A 456-nucleotide genomic window follows, 5' to 3' on the forward strand; every position below is an offset into this window, starting at 1 on the left:
ATTTTTATTTTTTTTAATTATTATTCCAACTTTTCCACATTTCTTCACCTAAAATAAAAAACTCCAGCCAAATTCCCTTAAAAACCACCCCCTGAGGAGAAGGAGCTGGGAATCCTCCAGGATGGCCCGGTGTGGAGCTTGGGGGTTTCCCATATCCATGGATTCCCTAACGAGGATTAAGCCTCGTGCCGCGCTAATTAAACGAGGCAACGAGTGGCTTCTCCGCTCGGAGCCGCTGCTCCCATCCCGAGAAGGCTTGGAATTTGCTGCTGGCTGTCGTTAAGGCTCCTCTTGGGGGGTGATTAATTCCCAAGCTCAGGATCAGCTCGGCCCCCAGAGAGGAGTCTCCGAGCCCTGGTGGCTTCTCCCGAGTCTCCGACGGCCGTGACGCCTCTGGCACAGCTCCCGGGGGGGTTTATCCGTCCTTCCTTGGGAAGATGGGAACGGTGAGCACCC

The sequence above is a fragment of the Manacus vitellinus genome, unplaced genomic scaffold, assembly GCF_001715985.3.
Source record: "Manacus vitellinus isolate BGI_N305 unplaced genomic scaffold, ASM171598v3 scaffold_1_pilon, whole genome shotgun sequence".
Taxonomy (NCBI): domain Eukaryota; kingdom Metazoa; phylum Chordata; class Aves; order Passeriformes; family Pipridae; genus Manacus; species Manacus vitellinus.